This window comes from Octopus sinensis, linkage group LG14, assembly GCF_006345805.1.
Source record: "Octopus sinensis linkage group LG14, ASM634580v1, whole genome shotgun sequence".
NCBI classification, from domain to species: domain Eukaryota; kingdom Metazoa; phylum Mollusca; class Cephalopoda; order Octopoda; family Octopodidae; genus Octopus; species Octopus sinensis.
The window spans coordinates 43,139,178-43,154,306 of record NC_043010.1 but is presented as its reverse complement, the minus strand read 5'-3'; positions in this window follow the sequence as shown (position 1 = coordinate 43,154,306).

Genomic DNA, 15,129 nt, shown 5'->3' with positions numbered 1-15,129 from the left:
TCTTACTCTTATTTGAAATTATTATTAATATATAGTATGCTGACAGTAGATTAAAATCAGTTGATCAAAATATAATTTACCGAAGACATGACTGAGAAACAGTTGATAGAAGTAACAGTTGCTCGAATTGACAATTGGTCGAATTATGGGAAATAATTTCTTTTCAAGAATGTTCCACTGATATTTTATTTAATTAATTTTTATTTATTAAAGCACAAACTAGCAATTGTTCGAAATACTATAAAACACTGGAATTCTGCAAAGCAAGATTAAAAAATCTATTGAATCGTTTCAGAACTACGCTAATATAGTCGATTATTTCTGTTCATATATCTAAAGAATGAGGTAACGCCATATTTTTAAAAATAATTTTGTCGAAATATATATATATATATAATATATATATATATATATATATATATATATATATATATATATAATATATATATATATGTGTGTGTGTGTGTGTTGTGTGTGTGTGTGTGTATGTATAAAATGGGACAAGAACGCAAAACATCCAGACAGTTAGGTGATGCAAAAAAGAGGATAAGACATCCAGACAGACGTACGATACAAAGAAAACAAGGACGTGTCATTCGGAGTTTTCTTTCTTCAGTCGAGTTCCAGATTATCTTTGCAATTTCGGCTGGTTATATTCGAGATTGCTCCAATCTGGTTAGCCCCAAGAAAAAACTAAGCTAAGAGCACTAGATTCCTGGGAAGAAAGCAGCGAATGTATATGAAAACAAGGGCAGAAAAAAAACGGAGAAATGGTAGACAAATACAAATAACAGGAGTCTTTCGACTAAGGATGAATTCAGTTAAGCTGGCGTGTGTGGAAGTAAAGCCTTACGGTCGGGACATAAGGTTTGACAGGCACAGGAAGGAATATAGATGTTGTACAGATGGTAGTCGAACCAAGAAAGAAAGGTCAGGCTTGGTCAAACACCGGTCACGTGGGAAGAGAAGAGAGAGAGGTAGTGGCAGAGGGATAGAAGAATTAAGGAGAAGACGAGAAAAAATGAAAGGGACAGAGTAACGTGAAAGGGGAGGGAAGGTGAGCATGAAGAGAAGGCCAGGAAATGTGAGAGAGGGAGAACGATGAGTGGAATGAAGGAAGTAATTGTGAAGGGGCTGATAGAAAGAAGGAAAGAATGAAAGAATAGAAAGAATAATAGAGTCGTACAAAATTTAGATATATATATATACTTATATATAAGAGACCAAAGTGTATAGATAGATAGATAGATAGATAGATAGATAGATAGATAGATAGATAGATAGATAGATAGATAGATAGATAGATAGATAGATATACAGATAGATAGATAGATAGATAGATAGATAGATAGATAGATAGATAGATAGATAGACAGACAGATAGACAGATAGATAGATAGATATATAGATATATAGATAGATAGATAGATAGATAGATAGATATATATATATAGATAGATAGATAGATATGTATAGATGTATGTATATTTATGTATACATGTGTGTGTGTGTATATATATAATTTGAGACGCATCATCAACACCAAAAGTCCTCAACCGTGCCAAGATACTCAGTATGCTCATCCTAGCAGAGTCTAGCAGAATCGCCTGCGCTGGCTCGGTCATGCCGGACGGGAAGATCCCAAAAGACCGCCTGTATGAGGGATTGGCCACCGGCACAAGAGCACGAGAATGACCTCATCTTCGTTTGAAGGATGTCTACAAGAGATATATGAAGTCACTTGATCTGGACGTCCTGAGATGGAAGGAGGTGACAAGTGATCGCTCACGCTAGAGACAAATTCTGCGAAAGTGGATGAAGCGAGAAGAAAAACAGGAACTCGCTACTTAAGAAAAGCGCACTCGACAGAAGGAAAAATCAGTAACGCCGGCAGAGAGCTGCTGATGGTGGTGCAGCGTCTGTTGGGACTGTAGTGGCCCACACGGGAGTGACAGTCACGAATACAGTGAGTGTATTAAAATTCTTTGTAAGCCTGGTACTTATTCTATCGGTCACTTTTGCCGAACCGTTAAGTTATGGGCACGTAAACACACCAGCATCGGTCAAGCGATGGGGGTGGTGGTGACAAACACAAACACACCCACATATATATACGACGAGCTTCTTTCAGTTTCCGTCTAGTAAATCCACTCACAAGGCTCTTGCTCAACGTTCCTTGCAGTGAGACTGAACCCGGAACCATGTGATTGGGAAACAAGCTACTTACCACACAGCTACTCCTGCACCTATATATATATATATATTATATATATATATATATAATATATATATATATATATATATATATATATATATATAATATATATATATATAGTAGGGAATATAATTCAATTTAATAATTTTAAATCAAATTTCACAATATATAATATATGTATATAATTTAAACTATTAAACAATTCAATAAAGAAACATGTTATTTACACCATATAGAAAACATATACTATAAAAAAAACTTATTCTAAAAATTAATAAAGTACAATAGATAGTAAATAATAGTAAAAAGACAAGGCGCGTTTCGTGGCTATATTTTCAAATAGATAATAATGATAAAATCAATTCGATTTAAAATTAAATCGAACTAAAATTAATTCTATTTAAAGATATAGTCACTCATCAGGTCTAAGATAATAAATAATAAATAATAATAATAGAATAAATGTACTTATCTTAACTTATACTAATTAACAAATTAACGTGTATTAACTATAAATAATTGAAAAGCATTTAACAATATTTCTTAACATAAAAATATAGCTTATCTTATCGAAGGGTTTTCGTTAAGTAAAAATTTAAATGTATAACGTAGAATTTAGCGTTTATAAGAAATATATAGCGTGAAAATATGGCGTAAATAGAATTAATAGAAGAAATATGTATTAAAACTATTAAAATTACAAATGTATTTTAGCTGTAAGAATAAGGAAAAAAAATTAAATTTAATATACTATTAACTGGAAAAATTGTACAGTCTAAATAATTTAAATTCTAAATACGTAAAATACATAATATAATAAACCTAAATTAAGCTAAAATTCTATAATTTAATCTATTTTCATTTATTTATTTATTTTATAAGCATCTAAATTTCAACTTATTCTAATTATGTAATATAGACTATATAATCTCATGCTAATTTATACACATTTTACAACTACAACAATTAGTAACATAAAGCAGGGTTTATATATGTATACACAAATTAGCTAAACTTATTATATAAGTAATTTAATTTATGTCTACATTCAATTTTTCGATCGTCTAGGGAATTAATTAAATTTTTATTATTAGTTAATAATATCTCCTTAAATTCGTTAGTACATAATACACAAAAATTACTACCTATTCGATATGATTTTGCCTTACAAACTATCTCACAATATAAATTGTATTTAATATTTTTATATTTTAGTTGCCATATATATTTACTAAGGCCAGTAGAATTAATTAAATTTCTATTCTTAAAAGACTTCATGTGTTGAGCCACCCGTAATTCAATTTTATTAAATGTCGACCATATGTAAATGGCATTTAAATTATAACCATTCCTATTATTATCATCAATCATAGTCACTACACATTTATATACTACATCATCGAAATTACATTTATTATTAAATTTACATTTAGTTTTATCTCTACACGCACAATTAATTGTTCCAGATAATACTATTTATAATATAAATAAGGACTCTAAATTAATCATGATGAAATATAAGTTAGATAATAAAACTGAACCGTCGTGTGATATGAAGTTTGCTTCCCAGCCACATATATGCAGGTTGTCCTACTGCGTGGCACAACCCTTATGAATAGATTTGGCAGGCGAAAACATCTATGTTTGTTCGTCTTTGTGTTTATGATTATTCCCTACCACCGTTTGACAACTAGTATTGGTTTGTATACATCTCCATAATCTAGCGGTTCGGTAAAAGAAGGCGACAGAATAAAAGCCAGGCTCTAAAAAGTAAGTACTAAAGTCGATTCATTCGACTAAAAATAATTTGTAACGAATGTCACGATTCACTGGAATACTGCCCACGTGACCGATGGAATCTGGCCAATCACGACTTCACATGAAATAGGGCTTCAGCAACTAATATCAACTCTAGGCGCTTTCACTTCTGAGTCTCATGATACTTACAAAATCAACACATGCGGCCGCCAAGACCCAGAAAACTTTGAGATATAGCAGAGAGAACATGAAACGACTGGACCTAGCTAATATCATCATGACGAACTATCCGGCGGAAACACAACTTTTCTAATACTATTTCAATTACAATAACATCAAAACTTTCTCAACATCTATCATAATACCATTCCAATAACATTTAAACTCTCTCAACATTTGTCATAATACTATTTCAATTACACCAAGTACAGTAACGTTCAAACTCTTTCAACCAGAAATAATGTAAACACCTCAACAGATTTCGTCATTTTCTTCTATGCACAACTGTTGATCTCCAACACTAGAAATAACAGCCAGCACCCAACAATCAATAGCCAGCTCACACCAGCAGTCATATACAGCTCCTAACAGTTAGCAAATCAGTTCAAGCACAAATAGTATCAACATCTAGCAGCCACAAGTACTGGGGTCGATTCATTCGACTAAAAGCTTTTTGTATCAGGGATTCGAAACCTTACCACTAGATATACGCTCAGATACCACGAGTGAATCACCATAGTTTCATGTGATCGGTCTATAAATTGGCCTATTAGAGTGACATTGTGGCGTGATATGGTTTTCTCGAACGTTCTACAATTTGGTTTTTGGTCCCCACCAAAAAAAAAAACAAAAAAACTTTTGACGCGTAGCATAGGAGACAGATGGCCAAGGGTCTTTTGTCACCACAGATCGCTCAGAAGATTTGCACAGATGATTTCGTGTATTTTTGGACCGACCGCATGTTTTCACATAGATAACTTTCTATAATTTCAGAGCCGTTTTTCTCTTTCCCAGCTGGCAATTATTAATATTGTTCTTTATAAATAGCCAACACCAAATATCTTAATGTCTGGCAATAAATATTTCAGTTAAATGTTCACAAGTTTGCTTTAGTTATAATTCAGGCGACCAACGAAATATAGTTTCATTGACCAGCTCAACTCGAGCGACGGCAACCACCCCGCGACACCTTCAATGCGGTGCCCTAACATGACCGCAGGTCAATGACTGAAACAAGTAAAAGATAAATGATCCAACTAATTCATATTAACGTTGACCATTCTTTGTCATCTGTTCGTCTTGAAGCGAATGAATGTAATATATTCTACTCCCATTAATCTTCTAAAATGTTCATCATATTATGTAGACACAGCGTTCGCCCATACATACATTTTCCCTTTCCTTCTCCTTGAATATGCACATTCTAACTTTACATATATATACATAAATACATGTAAAACTAGCTTGTACACAAATTAGTTTCGTTCAGCTATTGTATTTATTAACTTAATCCTATTGCTTAGAAATAAGTTTAGACTAAAAAGATAATCAAAACTCTTTAAAAACATTTTGATAAGCTACAAAACTATTCTGAGACGTTATTTATAGCCAAAATACTTTCAGTCAACGTGGGGGAACATTGCATCCTAGTCACGTGACCGCTTTCAACTAATAATACGATGATATTTTACCGCTCTTTCCATATGAAAATTCATTTCTGCTGGAGCTTGAACATAGCTTACTCGAATGTAATTATGATATAGCTCTGCACACGCACACACAAATCGCGCCCAGTCTTCTGTTTAAAACATCATTCACAGATAACTTCAATAAATGATTGAAATACGAAATATTTTAATAAATACATGCACAAAACATTTCTGAATATGGAACTGCATTTTATTCATTCAATAATCTAGTGTTGCCGTATGGTTTCCGACGGAGATTTTGTTTATTGAACAAAATACACCAGCAGTATTTCTACTTTTGTAATAAAACTATTCAAATGCAAAAAAAATGACAAATGAAAATTTATTTAGTCTCCGTGTAATTTCTACTCATTTTGTACATATTATTGAATGTTTACCAAATGCCAAATATTCTAACATTCTACAGCCACTTAATTCCCGGTGTATCTTTTATTTGTTTCAGTCATTAGATTGCGGCTACGCTGGGGCACCGCCTTCAAGAATTTTAGTCGAAAGAATCGACCCCAGTATTAATTTTTTAATATTGATATTTCTTACTAACACACCAAAATTGGTTGTCAAGCGGGGCGGGGACAAACACACGCACACACACATATATATATGACAGGCTTCTTTCAGTTCCCGTCTACCAAATCCACTGACAAGGCTTCGGTTGGCCCGAGGCTATAGTACAAAACACTTGTTCAATGTGCCACGCATGGGACTGAACCCGGAACTATGTGGTTGGGAAGCAAGCTTTATACCACTCAACCACGCCTTTTTCTGTTCCATCAGAAAATATTTTTTGGTGTAGCCAAAAACTTATTTTTTAAAGATGTTTCAAGTTGTATGTCAAGATGCCTTGTGACATTCAGTTAAGTTAATCTATTTCACCAATACGTTTTGGTAATAATAAGTTGGTGACTGGTGAACTCTTTCTTGCTTCACTAATTAAAACAGGCAACTAAAAATCAACAATTCCTAAAAGTGTTTGTAAAAGGTTTGGCCGTGCTAAAATCATCTAATGTCACAAAAATGATTTTAGAAATTCTTTCCTAACCAAGACCTTTAAGACCAAACTCCCTTACTTTTCCCGTAGTTTCTCTTTATAACTTCGTCCCTACTTTAAGGCATCTGTCGTACTTACATAACATAATTACGAATATAAAACTAGGTACTATATTTCTCTCATAATCCTAGAGTTCTAAGAAATTCCGGTTGGAAAATGCTCGTGCAAGCACGACTTAATAAATATGCTTATTACATTAAACTAACCAAGCTATAACCATCCGCTTTTATAATTTATTTCTAAAATACAGACTGAAGACAGTACCTTACTCGCTAATTATTGTTCTTGATTTAAACTGGTAGTGATATACTTTCTCTACTTGTTACGTTAATGCAGACTGTTATAGTCCATTGATCTTCATTGTTTTTTTTTTTCAGGATAAAAATCCCAAATACTATTGAGCAACTGAGAAAGAACACTTGAATCTCATTATTCCTTTATTAAAATAAAATATCGCAGCATTTCTTAAAGGAATAACAAGCAGAATCCTTTAAAAGATCACGAACAATCTGACTCTTATAATAATTGAATAACTAAGATTCAATGGCTGTTGCTTTTGCAGTTTCACCAAATTGTGTAACTGGCGTCATCAATGACAATGCTTTAAATTCTATAAATTGAGAATACCGTCTTGACGATGTTTTAGAAAATTGAACCAGAAGTTTCAAAGCTTTGACTACTAGCTTTGCTACTTCGTAACCCACTGTTAATACTGATAATTTTGATTCTGACTCTAGGTCAACATTTAACAACAAAAATGTTTCACTGAGCCAATTTGACGTAGAAATATAGCTTTCATCGAATGAATTTAACACCTAACTTGATTATTCTCATGACCTGTATTCATTTGCAGGAAATTATTTTATCAGTATTAAATGTGTAGCGGGGTTTCGAAACCAAATCTCTGGATATCCGGTCAGATATCACGACTGAACAACAGTAGTTTCACGTAACCGGTCTTTAAGCAACCAATCAGCGTCAAACCATCACATGATTTAATCCTCTAGAATCTTCTTGTACTCTATAAAAAGTTACTTTTGGTGCCAACATTCTTTGCAGAACGTTGAGAGCGGTCAACTCACTCACACGTTTCACCTCTTGCCCTGCAGAATGTTGAGGCAGCTGAGCGATATGTGCCTCCATTCTTGCCACATAAGACGTTTCCAGATATTTGTGCGAACATTTAGGGGTTCTTTGAAAGACTAAACTCGATATTTTTAGATGGATAAGTGGTATTCCATCTAATGTGACCCCGCTCAGAAGACTGCAATCTGATTTGGTAGGAACCCGGTAAAGAAATACAGGGAACAAAGGTAATAACTTTAGACACGTTTATTGTGGACACACGTATATATACACAAGCTGAACGAAAGTGGTTGATGGACATTTATTCATATATCTACATGCATCTGCGTGGGTTGTATGTTTGCTGTTAACCCTGGTGAGAAGCTCACGAATAGCGATATGTTAGAACCAGTTCAGTGTGTTGGTGTTGTGTATATGATGTCGACGAAGTTGGTGAGACATTACAGTGACGACGAAAATGGAGGTTGCTGTAATGTGATCAGTTGTTAGACCTTAGGAGGTCTGGAACCAACAGACGCCAAGACTAGAAGGAGGTGAATTTTTATAGGTGACATTAGGCTCAAATGCAATATGAACACTGAGCAATAAAAAAAAATAAGAACAAAACATTTAACAATCAAAAGAGGAACAACAAGGAAAAACGTTCGGCAAAGAAAGGTGTCCATCAAATAGAACAAAGCATGTATGTACAATGATACAGAAAGAGAGAAACTATGAATGCGATGTCTATAGCAACATAGGCCTATTCTCCGGAACAGTCACTGGCGAGGCAAAGTTGAGAAATGTAAATAGTCTGAGACAATGTCTTCGGCCAATAAACAGATCTGCCAGAACGTGTCCTGTAAGGTGAAGAATGGTGTTTTGGTGAGTGGAGATGGTGGTTGTGGTGGGGGGCAGTGTTTGTGGAATGATGGGTGTGTCAGCAAGTGACATAAATGTTTCAGAAAAGGCTTTTTTTACTCTGTCGATAAAGAAGTCTCTTTTTTTTCCGTGAATGTCCACAGTGAACAGTTTCGGTGTGCTTTTAAGAACGCGATAGGGCCCAGTGTAGGGAGGTGTGAGTGGCCCCTTGACGGCATCATTTCCTACAAACACGTGAGTCCAGGTAGAAATATCCGGAGGTACTGTAGAAGAAATAGACTGGTCACGAGGAAGCATTAGTGGCATGTCAGCAAAGAATGACCTGAGTCACGTGACGTAAGATGTGGAGTCCGCATTCGGTAAGTCGACGGGCGTGTAGTGTGTGCTGTGTCGTGTCACCATTTTAGTTGGTTTAGTGGTCTGGAACGTCGTGGTCATCATTTTATATGGATAATGGTCTCGAACGTCGTAGAGCGTTTTACACGTCGGGTCACACTTTTAGAAGGGTAAGTGTCCATGCTGTGTCGGGGTTACCATTATAGTTAGATAGTGTCCACATCACGTCGGGCCACCACTTTAGATGGATAGGTGGTATTCCATCTAATGTGACTCCGCTCAGAGGACTGCAATCTGATTTGGTAGGAACCCGGTAAAGAAATACAGGGAACAAAGGTAATAACTTTAGACACGTTTATTGTGGACACACGTATATATACACAAGCTGAACGAAAGTGGTTGATGGACATTTATTCATATATCTACATGCATCTACGTGGGCTGTATGTTTGCTGTTAACCCTAGTGAGAAGCTCACGAATAGCGATATGTTAGAACCTGTCCAATGTTGTCGGTGCTGTGTATATGTTGTTGACGACGTTGGAGAGAGACATCACGGTGGCGACGATGATGGAGGTCGCTGTAATGTGGTCAGTTGTTAGACCTTAGGATGTCTGGAACCAACAGACGCCGAGACTAGAAGGAGGTGAATTTTTATAGCTGACGGTATGCTCAAATGCAGTTTAGAAAAGACTGTCTTACGTAATTTATTTCGAGATTGCGATTGGTTGGGTTGCATATTGGCGCGCGATAGAATAAGAGACAAATTGCGCCAATACCAACCAATCAGAGTGTTAGACACACTTGGTTCCAAAACAGCGTCCAAAGGTTAGCAGTTACCTGCTATGTTCGTAAGTATTTATATGTTTTTTCTTCATTTGTATTGCTTTTACGTCCTGTTCTTGTCACTTGTTTTACCCCTCTGCAAAAGAATTTTATTTAATTCCTTTTGCAGGAAGGATTGTTTCGGTCTGGCCGTGTTCTGCCCTTAACTTCGAAACACGCATTGAGTCGAATCAGGGGCAGCTGATGAAGAGGAATTTTCCTTGTATTGTTTATCCTGTACTCTGTTTTTTCGTTGTTAAAAAAAGTCCGTTTCCTTGTTTGATTTTATGTTTTCGTTTCTCGTTGTGTTCTACGTTTATTTGTGGTGTCCTGTACTCATATATATATATATATATATGCATATATATATAGATATATATATATATATATATATATAATATATATATATATATAGATATAGATGTAAGTATGTACATATATGTATGTAAATATGCATATATTTTATTTATTTATTATATTGTTATTATATGACCGAACGTACGCGTTATTTCTCTTCTCCAAGTAAGTTTTTATTTGAATAATCATGACGCGCACTCTTACTCTTTACTTCACCTTTCCTCCCTGCCTGTCTGTCTTCCTCTCTACTTGTCTCTCTCCTTATTTTTCACCCTTTCTGGTTTCTTCCCCCCCTCTCTCTCCTCCTCCTCCTCTCTCTGGCCGTGATCAGAGTGCTACTAAATCTTTCTTTCCGCTCCGTGCTTTCGACAAGCATAGATCGACTTCCCTGTCTTTCGCAAGCCGATTTTTCACATGCGTTCTAACTAATTTTTTCCATCGTCTGGGCCAAAAAAGGCCCTTATTGTTGGTTCCCTGTCCTGTTATTCCTTATTTGTACTGTTTTTTCTTCATTTGTATTGCTTTTACGTCCTGTTCTTGTCACTTGTTTTACCCCTCTGCAAGAGAATCTTATTTAATTCCTTTTGCAGGAAGGATTGTTTCGGTCTGGCCGTGTTCTGCCCTTACCTTCGAAACACGCATTGAGTCGAACCAGGGGCTGCTGATGAAGGGGAATTTTCCTTGTATTGTTTGCCCTGTACTCTGTTTTTTCGTTGTTAAAAAAAGTCCGTTTCCTTGTTTGATTTTGTTTTCGTTTCTCGTTGTGTTCTACGTTTAATTGTGGTGTCCTGTACTCATAAATATATACATATATGCATGTATATATAGATATAAATGTAAGTATGTACATATATGTATGTATATATGCATATATTTTATTTATTTATTATATTGTTATTATATATATATATAATAGAGAGAGGAAGTTCGCTACACATTCAATGTCTCGAAAGTAACTTCTTCAAACGTAAGGCGGTTTACCTTTCTCTCCTAGTATGCAATTATTGCTGTTGTTATCTGCAAAAGGTTGACGCAGTTTGACTTTGTGCAATAATAAAATCTTTTGTAAAATATTCGCGGGTGTTGCCCAGTTACTTCTTCACGCAACCCAAGAAACATATTTTCATTCCTCAACTCATCCAGTCACTACCACAGGTCACACTTCAACACTCAAGCGACAAGTATTAAAATTAAAAATGATCCATAATGCTGCCTATGATATTTTGACACTTCTGTCAGTTTCCTGCATGTATGGAAAAGTGGAAAGTCTGCCTCCATAAAATTTTCTCTCCAAAATGTTAGCAAAGCCCGAATTTCTCAAGTCTTACTAAGTGAGAAAAAATAATTATTGTCTTTGCTTTTAACTGATAAATCAAAGTAATTAAATGAAATCCTTGAAATTCAATGTGATCGTCCATTTTGAGTCATCATAAAAAAGTCATAAAATCGGTGTTCGTATTGTGAGGATTTTCTTGTGAAATTAGAAACCCCGAACCAAATTTTTCGTTTGAAAACTAACAAATTGGAGAATGGAGTAAAAAAGTTATGTATTCGTATCCATGTCTTTACAGACTTTGAAGCGTACGGGATTGTTTTGAATATATATATATGACTGACACACTTTATCATATTACTTTTTTACTTGTTTCAGTCATTTGATTGTGGCCATGCTGGAGCACCGTCTTTAGTCGAGCAAATCGAGCCCCATGACTTATTTTTTGTAAGCCTAGTACTTATTCTATAGGTCTCTTTTGCCGAACCGCTAAGTAACGGGGACGTAAATACACCACCATCGGTTGTCAAGCGATGTTGGGCGGACAAGCACAGACACACACATACAATATACATATATATATATATACATATATACGACAGGCTTCTTTCAGTTTCCGTCTACCAAATCCACTCACAAGGCTTTGGTTGGTCCGAGGCTATAGTAGAAGACACTTGCCCAAGGTGCCACGCAGTAGGAATGACTCCCGGAACCACGTGGTTGGTAAGCAAGCTACTTACCACACAGCCACTCCTGCGCCTATTGTCAAATAATTTTTCAAGTTGACTTATTTTGATGTCGTCGTATACATTTTTTCAATACTTCCCAGTGAGTCCTGGTGCAGCTAGGATAAACATGTTTCACTCACATTACTGCAGTGCAGCTAACAAAATACTTTTGTAATGAATAGCTTCTTAGATTTTAAGCCAGGATTCCTAACAGAGGATAAGGTCAAGGTATTTTGAGGAGTTCAGCTGCAAGCAAAAACGATAGGACGGCAGGGTTGTTGGGTTTGTGAATTTTAGGAAGTAAATGATGGTGGTGCGTGGGGTATGGATAATAAGGTTGGAGGCGGTAGAATGGAGGAAATAAGATCGTGAATGGTAGACTAGACGATTTGTTGATAGTGTGACGAGGAACTGGGGGGTAGTAGGCGATAGAATGAGGTGCCTTGGAGTTGGCGGAGCACCTCAGCCTTGAAGAGGTCTGCACATCACACGGCCATGGTTTCACCTTTGTCGGTTGCTTTAATGACGATATCGGAGCTGAGAGTTCAGCTCAAATGTTGAAATATCGGGGTCGCCTCTGAAAATTGAAACGGCATTGGCAAAACTTGCAACTGGATCAACTGCCTGGAATTGGCCGGGAGCCGGCGTCCAGCGGGATGCTCAGCGGCCCAGGTCAATGAAGCAGTCTTCTTCGTTAGATGCAGTCAGAGTATTGTGGAGTATACAGCCCGACACGGCGAACACAATGTCGGACATCAGCTCCGGTTGGAAACTCGTTGCTGGACGGAGTGAGTGGTATGAAACAGACACCCCCACCCCTACAAAGGAGAGAACGTTCGACTTGAGAGAGAGAGCGATCAGGCTGAATAGTAACAAGAGTGAAGAGGAGAGGGGTGGGTGGATGAAGGTGAGTTGGGTGGAGGTAAATGTGGTAACTGGGGTGTGTCTGGAAAGTGGGAGTAGCAGAGGAGTTGGGGAAAAGTTGAAGAGGGTTAGAGATGGAGAAGGGGTGGGTGAAGAGGCGTGGGATGGGACAGGATGGAGGAGTGACTGAAGTTTGTAGTGTTTTGTGCAAGCAAAAAAGAAAAGCAGTTGAGGTAAAGAATGAAATGAAGGATGGTGTGGGCAACAGAAAATGGAGTAAGTAAAAGGGAGAAGGCGATCAAGGGGCGTATTTTGGAGAGATTAGAGCAGATGGTGGCACGCAAAAGGCAGCAGGAAGTGGTGTGAAGAATGGTTAAGATATTGGAAGTAGAATGGAAGGTAGGGCGAGAATGGAGGCAGTATCTTTTGGGAATGAGGTCATGGTGAAGGTAGCAAGTGAGGTAGGATATGTGGTTAGAGAAACAGGTTTCTTTTGATAATGTATAGTTTGAAAAGGGGTTGGATGCAGCAGATAGGAAACATGGTGAGGTTATGTTTGAGATGGTGGTGTAGGTAGAGGAGGAAAGATTTATGATCAGACATATTGGAAGAGAGAGACAGAAGGTAAAGAAAGTACAAAGCTAGTAACGTATGAAGTACACAAGAAATTCAAAAAATTTGAGAAGTCATGGTAGATTGGTTTGATACAAATCAACAGTGTACAATAAGATCTATGATGGTAGAATCTGAGAAGTATAAAGTTCTAATGGTAATCTGGGTGGAGTGGTGGTAATGTGGTTCAGAAGTGCCAAAGGTCCAATAAGTTAAATTTCAGACTAAAGGAAGTTGATGACAGACTTTTCATCTTTGGTCTGACTAGATAAAAACACCAAGTAACCATCATTCCACTTTCTACATTTACATACTTTTCCTTTTGTAGGCTTCTTATACTTTCCATAAACAATACTTCCCAACATATTCTGTGTGTTCGCATTTTTCTGATGGAAAATGGGGCAGGGTATGATAGAGGGTAGATTCCTCCAACTTTTCAGCTTACAGAAAGAAGTGGATGGCTTATAGCATCTAACCCTTTCTCTTTTTCCCAACCTTAACCTCACAGACGTTAATGCACCCCTATTCCCTAGAACCCATTAGTATCACTGCTTACAGAAATAAGCAAAAAGAGATTCCCAATGACACAAAGCACTTTTATTAGTTTATGAGCTGAATGTTGCTGAAAGATTTTAAAATAAAGAAGTTACTAAAAAATTTTAGACATACAAGAACCAAAACCTAGATATTTTATGAGAATGATAATTATTTTTATGAATTTGACTGCACAGCTGAGGGAGAGAGAGAGTAGGGAACAGCAAAAGTGTAAAAGAGAGCAGCAGAGAAATGGTGATGTACTAGGGTATACTCAGAAGTAACAAAAATATGAGTGTGGAACCTGGTTAGAAAAATAAGGAGTGATCTAAATTAAAAGCCTTCCAATATTTCATGTTATGTTCCATTACACCAGCTTAAGGACAAAATCATTTTATTAAATTTTTCTTTTTTTCCAAAATTAATTCAAACAAAAGCAATGTATTTCAACAGAAATATGGTAACAAAAATGCTAAAAGTTAAAAATTCTCTTCTGATATGCATCTTTAATGTAATGTATACAAGCATGCTTACTCTTGCTTTGCATGGCAGCAGGTGTTGTTGCTGATGATGAAGATGAATAATAAAAAAAAAAAGGTAAAAAGGTAAAAAGTAAACTAATACTGAAACCTGATGTTTCAAATTAAATTATAAAATCATGAATTGAAACTGGTTTTGTAAAATAGAAAATACAAAATTTAAGTTGAAACATTATCAGACAGTATTTTATCAAGTGAAATAATGTACTGTGTTACCACTAACACACTAGCAACATCTACATAAATATTTTGATTTAAATATGGATAGATGCAGGCAGTCTTAGGCATTTTGGCATACTATGATCAGAGCTAGGTTGGTAACATAAAGGTAAAGAAGAAAAGCTTATATAAGATTGAAAGAACTAAATAATTAACAAGAAACAAA